Below are 15,001 nucleotides of genomic sequence, written 5' to 3' on the forward strand. Positions count from 1 at the left end.
CCACATGCACCTCTGCTCTTGCAAGAGCCCCACAGCCATACAGTCTCGCAACATACTGGTATGGGGGGATGCAGAGGGGCACTACCTTTCTGTTATTCTGGGAAGGGTTCATGATGACTTCCTAGGAAAGGTCATGTATAGTGAGGGCAGGTAAAGGATCCTGGGGTTTGGCCCACTGTGACAAAGGATGCTCTTGGAATGGCAGACCCAGGCCAAGCAGTCCAGGAAGATCCAATAGACTCCTGCCCCTGTGTCGGCTTGCCAGCCAGGGATTAGCCCTCTCATGAGAGAGCCAGTCCACGGGGGAGAGCCAGAGGCTCCATGAGCTTAGGGTCTCCGTTGAAGCTTGGGACATGCTGACATGGCATCCCTGTTGCCTTGCAATGGCAGAAGGAGTATGAAGACCGCGGAGGGTGGGGAAATTGATCAGAGAGGCGGCCAGTGAGAAGTGCAGCAGGCACAGAGCTGACATATTTCTAGGCTGGTCTGAGCTGCCCTCTCTATGGTTTCAGGAGCCGCCGCAGCACAAAACCCAGGTTACGACAATGGCAGAATTCAGACGACACAGCTGCCTTCAAACCTGAGGTTTCAGCAGCAAAAGTCACCACAAACTGAATGTTCAGATTACGGTTTGGGATCAAAAACCTTGGGTCAGCTGGGTGACGGAATGGTGATTGTATGCATTTGGACATCCACAAAATCAAACTTCTGGCATGGTTGCCTCCAGTTTGGTGTTATGTCTGAAGGTGGACCATATGGAAGGCTCATGCCAAGCTCCCTTTGAAACAAATGTAGATAGACAGTCACCAGGCTCTGATCGCATCCCCAGCTGTGGGAATTTGGACCTGGGGTATAAATGAATGAATGCAAAGTTCTGAAAGAGCACCAGCCACAAAGCAAGAGGAGTAGTCTATCGAGTCAGCACTGAGTACACCAATTTGAGCAACCATCATTTATCTAGAGCAAGTTCTGAAGTGATGCATTCAGGACTTTGTTTCTATTTACTGCTGAATTACTATATTGACACAGACAGTTTGCACTTTATGATATGTATGATTGATGGCTTTATTATTGTGCCAGCATCCGGTGTCGTTTAATAGATAGCTTTCTATTTGCATCTGTTGTAGCATATGATTATGTGGCATTGGGCAATCTTTTCAGGGTGATCTTTGCATAGTTTGGGATCCAGTCTCTTTCCCCTTTTTTGACATTTCTAAGAGAGTCCATCTGGGACAGGAAGACACCCCATGTGATCTTTCTGGACATATTGATCACCCGTAATAATATGCTGTTTCTTCTGGGGCTGTGTTCAACGCCACACCTGAGCAGTTGAGGTCCACCGCCCACTGCTAGGTGGCAGAGAAACAGTAGAAGTGAGTTAATAAAGCTAAGGAGAGATGATTAAAATATACTTTGCTTGGAGGGGGGGAGGAGGAAGCCTCTACAGTTTTAGTCACGTGGCAAGGGAGATGTCACCATTTAATAAACTGACAAAATCTATCTATCACCTATGCGTGAACACCGAACGGTTATAGAGAGGTTAACAGGAATTGATGGCATCCGGGCATTCATTTTACACTGAATCGGAGTCTTTGGTGATTGAAATAGACAAAGACGTATAGGGTTATCTTGTTGAAGAGGCTTTGTTAATTACTGGCACTTGTCATTTCTCCATAGCTTTATCTAAGTCATGGAAGGCTAACTAGCTCTTTTTCCCCAGTGAGTGTTGTTTGTTCAGAAACCATGGTGCTGAGGTAGCTCCTTTTTTTTTTTTAAATTCTGTTAAGAGCACCTCATTATGAACAGGTTCATACATTAATGAGTCCTAATATTTTTCTCTGTTAGCATTTATGATAGGGGTTGAATAACTAGAGTACATTGCACTTGTTTATGAAGAAGAAGAAGTGACTTCTGGGTCATGTAGGTATGTCTGTGCCCAATTGTCAGAAAGCTGTGGAGCTGCTGGTAACCTCAAAAAGAATACTGTAGACCTGGAAAAGTTGCAGGAAGGACAATTATCCATGAGATGAAACATCTTCCCTACATGGAAAAGCTAGAGTGTTTTGGCTTTTGAGCCTAGAAAAAAAAGGGGGGGCATGATAGAGGTTTGTAAAGTATTCATGGTGTGGAGAAAATAGAAAAAGAAGGGGACTTTTTCCCCTCCCTCGCAAGGAAAACTTGAGGTCAGCCATTGAAACTGACTGCCGGTAGATTCAGCACAGACACAGTGCAAAACTAATTTATGGAATTCTTTGCCACAAGATGTGATGGTGGCCACCAGCTCAAGTGGCTTTAAAGGAGAAGTAGACAAACTCATGGAGAGGAGAGGTCTATTAATGGCTCTTCACCAGAGTAGCAAAATTGAACTCTTCTGAATACCAGTTGCTGAAGGACAACAGTGGGAGAGCGTTGTTGCCTTTATGCTTTGCTTGTGAGCTGTATGGAAGCATCTAACTGCTCACTGTTGGAAACAGGATACCAGATTGCAGGGGCGTAGCAAGGTTGGAGTGGGCCCAGAGACAAGATTTTAAAATGGGCCCCCCCCCCAAAGTCCAGGGCCTCCGCACACCCCAGGCCCCCAAGGATTTAAGTCTGATATTCCAAAATAAGTATGCTGCCTGCAAATACATTTCACTGAATACACACACACACATCACAATATATAGTGATATACATTGAGTACTATACATTTGTATTACTTTTAATGCCTAGAACACACTAGAAAGATGAATTATTAAAATGGGCCCCTCGCTGCAGATTAGCAAAGGAGACTTTCAACCATGCAGGGTGAACCTATGTTTGTTTTCCCAGAATTCTGAACAACTTCAGTCAAGTTTGATTGCAGGAGGTTTTTCACAGGAGGCTTTTAAAGCCCTTTAAGACACATCTCCTCTGGAATGGAGGTGCTGCATTCACATGTTGGCCAGATTGACCCTGAAGTCCCTGCAAGTTATTGGGGAGCAGTTCACACACAAGAAAAATAAAATAAAAGCACCACACATGCTTCACAGTTCTCACTCAGACCTTCTGGGTTGCAAAACAACTTGAACATAAGTGCATTTATAAATGAATGAATGAATAAATAAATAAAATTAATAAAATACTGTTCCAGAAGTTTTTGCAATTTTCTGCCATGAAACAAGCCACTTATAGGACATTTTAGATAGCTTTTTTTAAGTCAGCAAATTTCCCAAGCTGTTTCAAAATAAATATTCAGAGACTTCTCATCCCCCCCCCCCATATCCAAGCCCTATGGCAAGCAGATCCCTATATATGGGGGGGGGGGTGGGCGGGAAAGGTAACCACAAAAAGGAGTTCACACTCTACCTGGCAAATGCTGGTCTGGGTTAAGCAGGGCAGCAGGGGGTCTTCTGCTGCAGAGAACACTCTGGCTGCCTCCTCCTTCCTGGCTGGCTTGGGCCCTACTCGAGTTCAGGCTTCACTGCGGCCTACACGGAGGCCTCCGTGGAAGCCCCGCCCACCCGCCGATCAGCTGAGAGGCGGGAGAAAAGGAGCTCTTGGCAGCTTGCCTGCTGCTTGGATTGCGGGCCAGGAGAACAAGCAGGAGAGACGGCGAAGAGGGCAAGTGGCTGAGAGGCTATGGGGCTGGGCAGGGGGCAATGGGGAGTCACATGAGGTGCCCCTGGGGTGCCCCTCCAGGCAGTGGGGCCCCCAGACAACTGTCTCCCCTTGCCCTATCATTGTTATGCACCTGCCAGATTGTTTATTTGTTTGTTGGATGGATGGATGGATGTTTGGTCTGATCTGGCTTAAGCTCCATTACCTTCCATTTCAATAATTAATTAGAGATTTCCCAACTACATAAATGTGTAAATCAGATGTTGCTGGACTACAACTCCCATCAACCCCAGACTCTGGTCATTGTGGCTGGGGGTGATGGAAATTGTAGTCCAACAGCATCTAGGGATCTGGGTTTGAGCACCCCTAGTGTAAATTAAGTGGCGCAGTGGGGAAATGCTTGACTAACAAGCAGAAGTCTGCCAGTCTGAATCCCCGCTGGTACTATATTGGGCAGTGGCGATATAGGAAGATGCTGAAAGGCATCATCTCATACTGCGTGGGAGGAGCCAATGGTAGACCCCTCCTGTATTCTACCAAAGAAAACCACAGGGTTCTTTGGGTGCCAGGAGTTGAAACAGACTTGACGGCACACTTTACCTTAGTGTAAATAACAGTGGCTCACATCCTATGCAAAGTTCCATGCACATTGTAATTCAATGTGCACACAGTTGTGGAAGACTGCTGTTGCACAAGTGCAAACACTGCAGAGTTGCACAGCAGTGAGGCCTTTATATATTATGGCCTCATTGTCATGCAGTTCTGCACACTTTTTGCACGTGCAACAGTTCTTTTGCACAACTGTGTGCACATTGTGTTGCAACGTGCACAGAACTTTGCACAGTACATGAGCCACCTTCTGCAATCACCTTATTTTAAACAGCAAGCACAACAAAAGTATACTTGTGCCCACGTTAAGGACACTAGTAAAATTCCTTGCAAAACAGCAGAAATTCAGGGAGGGAGGAGAATCACTTGAGATATATTCAAAAAGCGACCCAAAATAGGAGCTACAACATCCTATGTGGAATTCAGTAGCACTGTTCAAGAAGATGGTATTTAATGTACTTCTCTGGCAGTATTGGTAATGGGAACTTTCAGGAAATCTTTAAGTGTCCTCTAAGAAATGCTAATTTACATTGAAACACCTATGGAGCTTTGTGCCGCCTACATGAATAGCAGATGAATTCATTTCTGGTAGATTCCAGATGGTGTCGCTTGGAGACTGTTGCTCTGCAAAGCGAGAACTGGAATGTGGAGTTGCACAAGGCTCCATACTGTCTCCAATGCTCTTTAACATCTGCACAAAACTGCTGAGAGAGATCATCAGGAGGTTTAGTGCTGTGTGTTATCAATATGCTGATGACACCTCCATTCAACCTTATCAGGAAATGGCATATCTTCCCTAAATGCCTGCCTAGAGGCGGTAATGGGCTGGATGAAGGAAAACAAACAGGTTGAATCCAAATAAAATGTAGGTATTGACTGTGTGGGGTCGGGACCCAAGAGATGGTTTATATCTTCCTGTTCTGGATGGAGTTACACTACCCCTGAAAGATCAGGTTTGTAGCTTGGGAGTGCTCCTGCACCCAAAGCTATCCCTCTTTTATCAGGTTGAGATGGTGGCCAGGAGTGCTTTTTATCAGCTTTGGCTGATAAGTCAGCGCTCCCTAGTGTCTCAGGCTAAGGAAGTTGTGGCCAGGAATCCTTTTTATCAGCTTTGACTGATATGCCAGCTACAGCCATTTCTAGAGATAAATGACCTTAAAATAGTGGTGCATATGTTGGTAACCCCCAGGTTTGATTACTGCAAAGTGCTTTGTGTTGGGCTGTCGTGGTACTTAGTCAGGAAACTGCAATTGGTGCAGAATGAAGCAGCCATTTTGGTCTCCATATTGGTCTCCAACATGAAGAGATCATATTGCTCCCATTCTTTTAGAACTTCACTAGATACTGATATGTTTTTGGATGAAATATGAAGTGCCGGTTACTGCCTATAAAGCCCATTATGCCTCCATGGTCATACTCCATGGCCTACTCAGAATATCAGGAGAGGCCTGGTTGAGATTGCCATAGACTTGTTTGGTGGTGACTCGGAGTCGGACCTTCTCTATGGCCGCTCCAGGAATTCGGAACACACTTCCTGTCCGAATAAGAGCTTCCCCATCTGTGGCTGCCTTTAATAACGCTCGCAAGAAACAGCTGTTCTTTGGACAGATATATTGTTTACATATATCAATATGCTGATGACACCTCCATTCAACCTCATCAGGAAATGGCATATCTTCCCTAAATGCCTGCCTGGAGGCGGTAACAGGCCCTATCCACCTCCAGCACAGTACCTCCAGTGACTGTTGCTGGTGTCTGTCTGATGTTTCTTTTTAGATTGTGAGCCCTTTGGGGACAGGGATTCATCTTATTTATTTATTATTTCTCTGTGTAAACTGCCCTGAGCCATTTCTGGAAGGAATCGAATAAATAATAATAAATAATAATATTAATTGTTTTAAACTCTTCTTGTTATTGTTATTGTTGTTTACACAGTCAGACAGGTATTATTGTTTGGTTTGTTTTATCCAGACATCGAGTCCTTCCCAAGGACCTGGGATGGCTGAATTTTATTATCAATGTTGTTGTTATTATAGATATCGTCGCAGAATATAGGCTGTTCCCAGTAAAGCTGCTTTTTGTAATTGGCTGATGGTGATTTCTGTGGCCCCTATGGTGTTGAGGTTCTCTTCAAGGTCTTTTGGAATTGCACCTAGGGTGCCAATTACCACTGGGATTATTTTGGTCTTTTTCTGCCACAGCCTTTCAATTTCCATTTGTAGATCTTTGTATTTGGTGATTTTTTTCTATTTCTTTTTCTTCTATTCTGCTATCACCTGGTATTGCTATGTCGATTATTTTAACTTGTTTTTCTTTCTTCTCGACTACAGCTATATCTGGTGTATTGTGCGGCAGATGTTTGTCTGTTTGTAGTCGGAAGTCTCATAATATTTTTACATCTTCATTTTCTACCACTTTTTCAATTTTATGGTCCCACCAATTTTTGGCTACAGGTAACTTGTATTTTTTGCAGATGTTCCAGTGTATCATCCCTGCTACTTTGTCATGCCTTTGTTTGTAGTCAGTCTGTGTGATCTTTTTACAGCAGTTGATTAGGTGGTCCACTGTTTCATCTGCTTCTTTACAAAGGCGGCACTTGCTGTTTGTTGTCGATTTTTCCACTTTTGCTCTTATTGCATTTGTTCTTAGTGCCTGTTCTTGTGCAGCCAGTATTAAAACCTTTGTTTCTTTCTTCAAGTTGCTATTCTTAAGCCATTGCCAGGTCTTAGTGATGTTTGATTTTCCAGTTATATTGTACAAATATTGACCATGCAGGGGCTTATTTCTCCATTTTTCTGCTCGGTTCTTGACTTGTTCTTTCTTGTAGGCCTGCTTTGTTTCATTGATGTTTAATAGTTTCTCATAATTGACCATTTTAAGTGCATCTTCTTCACTGTCCTTTATATATTCTTCAAGGCCTCTTTTCCTCCTCCTCTACTGTTTGATGGACCTGCAGCATTCCTCTTCCACCTGAGCTGCGAGGGAGGTATAGCCTATCTTCATCACTGTGGGGGTGCAGAGCATGATTGATGGTCATGATTTTCCTGGTCTTATTATCTAGCATCTTTAGCTCTGCCTGGGTCCAGTTTATTATTCCTGCAGTGTATCTGATAATAGGTATAGCCCAGGTGTTTATGGCTTGTATGGTGTTCCCGCCATTGAGTTTGGACTTGAGGATTTTTCTAACTCTCCTGATGTATTCACATCCATTTTTTCTTTTAACGTCAGTGTGTGAGATGTTATCAGCTTGGAGAATGCCCAAGTATTTGTAATGTTCTTTCTCTTCCACGTTCTTGATGTTGCTTCCATTGGGCAGTTCCATTCCTTCTGTTTTTGTTATTTTCCCTCTGTTCATTTTGTTATTTTCCCTCTGTTCATAATCCAGCACACTTGTCCAGTCCAAACTCCATTGCTTTATCACTACTGAATATATGGACAGTATATTATCATCATCATCATCATCATCATCATTGTTGTCATCGTCGTCGTCATCATCATTTTCTTTAATTATTTGTTGTTTTAGATTTTCTGAATTTTGGCTGATTATATTTTAAAAGCTGAAACCTACCCCCCCCCCTTAAGTCAGAACTGGAATGCAACAGAATAAAAGTATCCTCTCGAATCCTTCGCAGCTGGCCATGAAAAAGAGCCTAGAGATGTAACCAGCCTTGAGATGTTTTATATTAGGTGGTTTAGAAATCTAATAAATAGATTGATTAAAGAAACAAACAAATAACATCACTGCATGGCGGAAGCCGGTGGAGGCTGTTTTAAAAATATATATATTATTTTTTAGCAAATTTATATGCCGCACAAAACTCATGTCTCTGTGCGGTTTACAGTAAAACAATGCAAATGTAAAACAATGTTTAAAACATTAAAAACATTAAAACAATTTAAAATAGTAGATTCTATAAATCTAATTAAAAGTTTGGAGGAATAAATATGTCTTAACAGCCCTTTTAAAAGCTGTCATAAAGGGGGGGGCTCTTATTTTGGCAGGGAGTGTGTCCCAAAGTCTTTGGGCAGCAGTGGAGAAGGCCCCTCCCACTAGCCACCAGACGAGCCGGTAGCATCTGCAGATGGACCTCCCCAAATGATCTCAATAGGCGGCAGGGCTCATAACGAAGAAGGCATTTGTTGTATCTATCTATCTACCTAGTAATCTTTTATGTTTTATTGTTGAGAAGCTTGTCCCAGTGGTGTTCCTGTAGGGAGAGTTGGGGGTGGGAGGTGGAGTCGGAAAGGAAAGGAAAAGGGAGGAAAAGGAGAAGGAGAAAAACAGAGTTGTTTCTGAATAAACCCATAGTTAAATCTACATAAAATTACGTCGTGTTTATGAGTGAAGCAACAATAAAATAGTGTTCTTTGAAATACTCTGCACCTAACCTGTTTCAGGCTTTATAGGTTATAACCAGCACTTTGTATTTTGCGCAAAAACATATTGGTAACCAGCGTAGTTCTTTTAATGTAGATGTAATGTGGTCTCTCTGAGATGACCTAGAGACCAACTGAACCAGAGCATTCCCTTACCAATGGCTCCTACCTCCCTAAGATATTCATCCTGAAAAGTGGAGCCTCATCATCCTGAAAGCTCCCAAGCAAGCAGCAAAAAGAAGCCTGACTTCCTTCTCAGTTGCAAAACATATGGCTTTTCACACGCTGACTCCAAACTAGTTCACATTTGGGACTGAATAATTACAAAAATAATTATCGCACAAGCCCTTGTGTTGACAACTCATGACTAATGCAAAATTGCTCTTTTACATGGCCAGCTGTGAAGGATCCGAGCTGATACTTTTATTCTGTTGCATTTCAGTTCTGACTGGGGCAGGGGGGGTTCAGCTTTTTAAAATATAATCAGCCAACATGCACATCCTGCAATTTTTCTTTTCCCCCTCCCCTTAAATACAGGGTGGGAAATGCACTTGGAATGGGGAAAGAGGCGGATGTAAATCTTACAGCCCAGGGAGGGTGAAGAGAAGATTCGCTCAGTTACTGAGATGAGATGAATAATCCTCCGCTAATTTATATGCCGATGGAACCGGCCTTTTGGCAAGCCCACAATTAATGTGAATGCCAAGTGGGATTGCAGCTTTGTTTCATCTAGGGAGACACTTAGCCGAACAGCAGCGGGGCTTTTTTCTTCCCCAGCTGAAAATGTGGGCGCCTCTTTTCTCAACTTGTAAGGAGTAGCTGGCAGTTCTTTGCCGCCATTCACTCGATCATTATGATGCATTATACCGTGTAATGATGTAATATGCTGGAAGGCCGAGAGCGCGAGCTTCTTGCCAAAAATAATAATATGAAAAGCACACAATTATTTTCATCTGTGAAAGCCCCTTGCACTATCATCTCAATAACGCGGTGGCCCAAAGAGAGAGCTGCTCTAATGGCGGAGGCTTTTTATGTTTGTGAATGCGAGAGAGAGAGAGAAGCCATCAGGCCGCCCAAACTGAGGCAGAACTTTCCAAGAAAGTAAACAGAAGCTTCTCTTTAGTACAACGGACCAGACTATCTCTGCTTGCCATTTTTTAAAATAAAAATCCTATTGCTGCTGGTGCTGCTATTACTACTATAGTATTGACATACATCGTAGGATGCCTCTGAGTACCAGTTGCGGGGGAGTAACAGCAGGAGAGAGGGCATGCCCTCAACTCCTGCCTGTGGCTTCCAGCGGCATCTGGTGGGCCACTGTGCGAAACAGGATGCTGGACTAGATGGGCTTCCTCGGGCCTGATCCAGCAGGGCTGTTCTTATGTGTTGTTCTTGTCGTGCATTATAAAACAACATAGGGGAAAAATACAAGTCCCTGTCCAGAAGGAGCTTACAGTCTATAGTTCAACACTGAAGGAGTCGGTGGGTTGGATCCTAAAATCAGTGGAGACTGGGGCAAGGGGGCCATACTGACCCCTCAAATGGCTGTCATAACAACATAGGAAACTGCCATATACTGAGTCAGACCATTGGTCTATCTAGCTCAGTTTTGTCTTCACAGACTGGCAGCGGCTTCTCCAAGGTTGCAGGCAGGAATTTCTCGCAGCCCTGTCTTGGAGAAGCCAGGGAAGAACTTTAAACCTTCTGCTCTTCCCAGAGCAGCTCCATCTCCTGAGGGGAATAACTCACAGTGCTCACACTTCTAGTCTCCCATTCAAATGCAACCAGGGCAGACCCTGCTTAGCTAAGTGGACAAGTCATGCTTGCTACCACAAGACCAGCTCTCCTCTCTGTCAAGCATGTGCATAGGCCAGCTGAGCAGCAGGGGCAGAGCCCATGCAGGATGCCAAGTGATGGCAGACAGTGGGACGTTTTACCAGATATTAAAAGTATTCTCCACCTTCAGCTCTGCCACCAGCCACCACCAGCCACCACTGCTTAAAATGACTTGTAGAAACAGAAGATATTACGGTTTTTCTTATGACCAGCCCTACCCGAGTAAGGGAGCTGTGTTCCAGATTGGGCTGTGTAGTGAAATGTCTCTACAGAACTGTGGGAACTGAAAAAGTTCATAGTTGTGGGAAGAGCTTCTCCCACCGGGGGAGGGGGGGGAGGTGGCTGTGGGAAGAAGAACTTCTGAGCAGTGTAGTCTGTAAGGAAGCTCAAGATGGCTGTTTGGTTTCTGAAGCTCCTGATGCCTTCAGTACTCCTTTAGTTGCTAAAATTAACTGTTATATATCTAAGAAGTAGTTCTGTTGGCCATCTGTTGAAGAGTACAAGAGGGCATGCCCTCAACTCCTGCCTGTAGGCTTCTCAGAAGCATCTGGTGGGCCACAGTGTGAAACAGGATGCTGGACTAGATGGGCCTTGTGCCTGATCCAGCTGGGCTGCTCTTATGTTCTTATGTTCTTTAGTTAATTGATTACTACAAGTGACAATGAAGTCTAGTAGAACTTTGCATGTGTTTTCTGTTAAAGACTGTTTCAACTGGACTGAAAGATGGCTTCCTTATTTGGAAGCTCGGACCTGCCTTTTTTTGGAGAAGGCTTTGAGACATTTCCCTTTTATGCTTGGCATTTTAAGCAGTTTTTGCTAGCAAAGGGTGTACAGGCAGACAAAGGACTGTGTTCTTATCTGCTGAAGGGAAGCGTTGTTTTGCCCTGCTCACTGACTTGTTGGCTTCTGTCTTGCCAGCAGACAAGACAGCAGACAAGGCATTGGATACCTTGTTCCAGATTTCTGCTTCCTTGTTTTTAGGTAGGGAGCTGTAGACTTGGCTTTCATTGTTGCGTCCCCACCAGGACTCCTGAGAGATGGCCCCTCAGATGAAGGCCCCCAAGGATCACCGATGCACTGGTCATTTGGGTGCATGGCGCGTTGGAGGCCAGGAGTGGGGAGGATCATGTGGGGGGAGATAGGTTGTGTCCTGCCTTCCCGGCATCCCTCCGCAGCCCCAGCGTGAATGGTCATGTGAATGACCTTATTCTGTCATGCAAGGGTAGGAGGGGCATTTTCATGGATCCACCCTTATCTCAGCAGCCCTCCCTCCACATAAATCTGCTCTTCAAGATCACCTGACCCTCATTAGCAAATCTCTGGGGGTGCAGAGGACTGCAGAGAGAAGGGGAAATGGTGAAAAATGTTCCTCCCTCTTACACAATGGAGCTTCTCCTTTTCTTGCAAATCATTCTTGAGATCCAATCCAATAAAGGTAGGGAATGAACAGGAGGAAAGAACAGGAGGCAAGATAACAAGGGGTACATTTTCCACTCAGTTCTTTGCACATCAGTCCAAGGAGCTTCCTGAAATCTTCTTGAAAGCAGCATTAATTTGGACTTAAGAACTCACTGCTACAGGATTCTTCATTTAATTTGTCTATTCTGAAGGTTCAAGGTAGGCAACATAGCTGAGTTTAAAATGCCACAAACTGAAACTTTAAGTGAACAGCCTCTTAATCCTGATGCTAAACTAAATAGCCTTTTTTGTTCCTCTTACTCCTTCTATCATGTTTGGTTGTGAAGTACCTAATATCTATTGTGATTATTAATTATTTTAAGACGGTATAAGAGTGATGAAATATGCATTACCACACCGCAAAGCTTTTTTCCAATGACCTTCTTTAATATACAATTGAAAGTTAAAAGTTAAAAAGTTTAAAAAAAAAGTTTAAAACTTAAAAATGAAGCCACAGATGTAGCAAAATAGCAAACGTTTCCATGTCAGACATCATCCTCTGCACTATACAAAGGTGGCAGAGTCTTGTACTTAAACACTTAAATACTACTCCATGCCATGATTCAGCTAAAGAACTGAAGGCAACCAACCAATCCATTTCAGTGACCTCTGTGCATGCTCTAAGGCAGTGGTTCTCAACCTTGGGTCCCCAGATGTTGATGGACTTCAACTCCCATAATCCCCAGCCCCAATGGCCTTTGGCTGGGGATTGTGGGAGTTGAAGTTCATCAACATCTGGGGACCCAAGGTTGAGAACCACTGCTCTAAGGTCATTTATGTTGCCATGCAATGTGCATGGTGACATAAATGGCCTCCATGCATGCATGGAGGTCACACAATTGGCCTCCATGCATGTGCGGAGGCCAGAACCAGGTTCCCTGCCAGCCCGCAGTGGGGGCGGGGGGAAGCGCAGGTGGGGCCGAAAGATGCCGCTGCCATGGGGCCACTGCCACTGGGGAGCCACCACTGCCACCGTTAGCTGAATTATGGTGTGGAGTTATAGTTAAGCATGTAAGTACAAGACTCTGCCACCTTTGTATAGCACTGAGGATGATGTCTGACATTCATGCACTGAACATGGGTGGCCTCCCCCCACATGGTGTGGACTCCCCCCATGGTGGCATGCACATGCTCACACATGCACACACTCCTGACTCACCCACACCAACTTGCCACCACTCCTGCGACCCTCGGGGATATATTTTTGAGTGACACAGAGGTCTTCTGGGGAAGGAGAGGTCATCAAAGTTCACACACACACACCTGAGTGCCAGTCTTAAGTTAGTCAATCCCATCCGCAGCCTTTATGCATCTCATGGAGCACCGATGCTTTGGTAGGATGTCAGCCAGTGAGCCCAGTTGGGAGAAAAGCATCTGCAGGAGTTGGGTGTGGGTTCAGACCATAAAGGGGGGGGGGGTGATGGTGGTGGTGGTGATTGGCTTACATATATGTGCAACAGGCTGTGCACCCAAGCAGAATGCGAGCTCACTGACTGCATGGGACTCACTATTCTGTGGGTGCTTCAAGCAAAGGCTGAAGAGATTCCATGAGAATGATGCGGTGTGTCACCACAACTCCATCCATCCCAATGAAAGCTGGGTACAGAAGTGATGACCCACAGCGTTAGGGATGTGCACAAAACCAGTTCACCCAGTTTGGTTCGAATCCAAACAAGATTCGAACTGGACCGTGCATGTTTGGTTTTGCCCGCTAGAATGGTTTCGACCCCAGTTCAAGAGGGCAGGGGGCATTAAAATACTATAAAATAATGAATTATCACCACCAAGGGCTGCAGTGTCCTCAGGGGTGCTGAGGCAGCTGAAGGGGGCTATCCATTGGCTCTCCTCCCCGCAGTGGGCTCCTCTCGGGTCTCCTGGGGCCGCTTTGGCCTGATTCGGGGCCATTTCGGCCCTCTGCATGCACACGGTGGCCATTTATGGGGCCACCGTGCATGCACACAGGCCATATGAACCAGATTGAGGCTGAGCATCCGAACCAGCCCAGTTCGAGAGTGAGCTGGTTCGATATTGAACCAGTTTGCACATCCCTATACAGCATCCTTCACACAGAGCCTTTTCTGCCTTCACTTGAAGCACCCAGGCAGTGGTGAGTCCCGCTCTGTCAGTGAACTTGCATCTCACTTGGGTGTGAAACTTACTGCACTGTATGTATGTATGTATGTATGTATGTATATTATTATTATTATTTCTTGTTTACACAGTCAGACAGGTGTTATTGACTGGTTTGTTTTATCCAGACATCAAGGACCTGGGGTGGCTGAATTTTATTGTTAATGTTGTTGCTGTTGTTATAGATATTGTCGCAGAATATAGGCTGTTCCCAGTAAAGCTGCTTTTTGTAACTGGCTGATGGTGATTTCTGTGGCCCCTATGGTGTTGAGGTGCTCTTCAAGGTCTTTTGGAACTGCACCCAGGGCGCCAATTACCAGTGGGATTATTTTGGTCTTTTTCTGCCACAGCCTTTCAATTTCCATTTATAGATCTTTGTATTTTGTGATTTATTTATTTTTTCTATTTCTATTCTGCTATCCCCTGGTATTGCTATGTCGATTGTTTTAACTTGTTTTTCTTTCTTCTCGACTACAGTTATATCCGGTGTATTGTGTGGCAGATGTTTGTCTGTTTGTAGTCGGAAGTCCCATAATATTTTTACATCTTCATTTTCTTCAACTTTTTCCATTTGATGGTCCCACCCATTTTTGGCTACAGGTAGCTTGTATTTTTTGCAGATCTTCCAGTGTATCATCATTATTATTACTATTACTGCAGTATTATTATTACAAAGATACTCCTTTGGACCTTCAAATCGCACCCCTGCTGAACACATGCATGTAGTGGATGTGCATTCGAAGTTGCAGAACTTCCACCATGAGATGCCATTCCCACCCACCGCCCATTCGCAGGTCAGGCGTGCCCCTCGGCCACATGGACGCATCTCACTGTAGGAATGAAATGCTAAAAATCATGAATAAACCTTTTCGGAAACCGTGTGTACTGTGCGCTCTATAGGCAGATTGAGGCAACAACATTTCGGCTCGAAGGCATAGAAAAGGCTCTCTCCTCTCATGCTACAGGAAGTGTTATCACACAATAAAGCGTTATCTCTGATTAGAGGCGAAAA

At 44.6% G+C, this 15,001-nt stretch overlaps 1 long non-coding RNA gene across 1 annotated transcript in view; it reads right to left on the minus strand.

The window, feature by feature from the left end:
* LOC128323466 (uncharacterized) overlaps window positions 1-3,431 on the minus strand; it is a 36,692-nt gene extending 33,261 nt beyond the window's left edge. Inside the window, exon 1 of the long non-coding RNA XR_008306281.1 lies at window positions 3,328-3,431. This is a non-coding gene — a long non-coding RNA (uncharacterized LOC128323466). The remainder of the gene's footprint in view (window positions 1-3,327) is intronic.
* Window positions 3,432-15,001: the final 11,570 nt, after the last annotated feature.

The sequence above is a fragment of the Hemicordylus capensis genome, chromosome 1 (genome assembly GCF_027244095.1).
Source record: "Hemicordylus capensis ecotype Gifberg chromosome 1, rHemCap1.1.pri, whole genome shotgun sequence".
In the NCBI taxonomy this organism is placed as follows: Eukaryota; Metazoa; Chordata; class Lepidosauria; order Squamata; family Cordylidae; genus Hemicordylus; species Hemicordylus capensis.